This window comes from Vitis vinifera, chromosome 13 (genome assembly GCF_030704535.1).
Source record: "Vitis vinifera cultivar Pinot Noir 40024 chromosome 13, ASM3070453v1".
Lineage (NCBI taxonomy): Eukaryota > Viridiplantae > Streptophyta > Magnoliopsida > Vitales > Vitaceae > Vitis > Vitis vinifera.
The window spans coordinates 6,742,440-6,743,888 of NC_081817.1; positions in this window are offsets into that span (position 1 = coordinate 6,742,440).

Below are 1,449 nucleotides of genomic sequence, written 5' to 3' on the forward strand. Positions count from 1 at the left end.
TTCTCGGATCTGAGAAAAATGAAATTCAAATTAATTGATGTTTCATATCCTTATGTCTTGTTTGGAATCCCTGCAAAACCAATAACACTTTCTTTAAAAAAACTCAAAAAGGATTGTGAATTTATTTGGCTAATTTTCATTTTAAAACTTATTATTTTAAAATGATTTTTTTTATAGGTAAGATTAAAAATTATATATTTAAAAAATGTGAGGCTAACACAACATCCCAAAAGCTCACTCAAAAGGGACAAGGAAGTAAACAAAAAGCATTCACTAGTCTTCACTTAGAACTCAGTCGATCAATATAGCTAACAAGAGAAAAATGACCCTAAATCAAGATTACAAATTACATGCAAAATAATTTATCATTCTTTGGATCAAGAAATCCGCATTATAAAAGATAACATGTTTCATGCCTTGCACACTATCCACAAAATACATAAATGAGTCACCTTTTAAGACTTTTTCCGGGCTTTATTCATAAAGGAACCATGTTATCTAAGGAGTGTTTCCTTAACCAAGTAAGAAAGAACGCAAGCCAACCCAAAGAGAGAAAACAATCATTGTCATAGGATTCTCGTCTTTATACAGTGAATCCACATCTTATTATTGTAAAAAGATAAATTTGATAAAACTTCCTATTTTAAGTTTGGACCTACCTAAAAAGGTCATATTTAAAGAATATGTTTAAAAATATTTATGGTTTCATCTTCAATAACTAATTGTTTGAAATAATTTTTAAAATTTTTGCTTTTAGAAGAAGCAAAATAACTACTTTTATTATGGAACTAATTTTATAAATATTTTTATAAAAAAAAATAGAATTTTTTTTAATTTTTTAATTTAATTAAATAAAAAATTTTCAATAAAAGAAAGTAAAGGGATCTTTTTGCACCTTAAGAAGTGTAGTCACATTTGGTAGTTTTATCAGTATTTTTTAAATGACAAATTTTTGTTTTTGTTTTTTTTGCTTTTAAAGTAACTATGCCATGCTTAAAGAAAATAACTACGAGGAATTGATTTTCCATTTATTGGGGCATGTATGTATAATAATGCCTTACATAAGTATGGATATTTGCATTATGAATGTTTGTATCATAGATGGTTGAATTTCTATTTATTTGATAAAAACTATATTTCTTTAATTTTAAAAATTAAAATTAAAAATATCATTAAATGTGTGTTTAAAAATAATTTTCTTCCCATTGTATAAAATATAGTTCTATTTTTTTTGCTGTTTTTCCAAAATAAATAAATCAATTTCCATTTTATAAGTCAAACAAAGCTCTTCACATATGGATAAGTTTAATCCAAAGTTTCTAATATTGGATTCCCATATCAATCTTTTCTTTTTTTTTTTGGCTTTTTATCTTCATTTGATGTAAAATTTAATTTAATAATGTTAGTTTTCTATGACATCTAAATATATCTAAGTATTGTTTAAGTGTG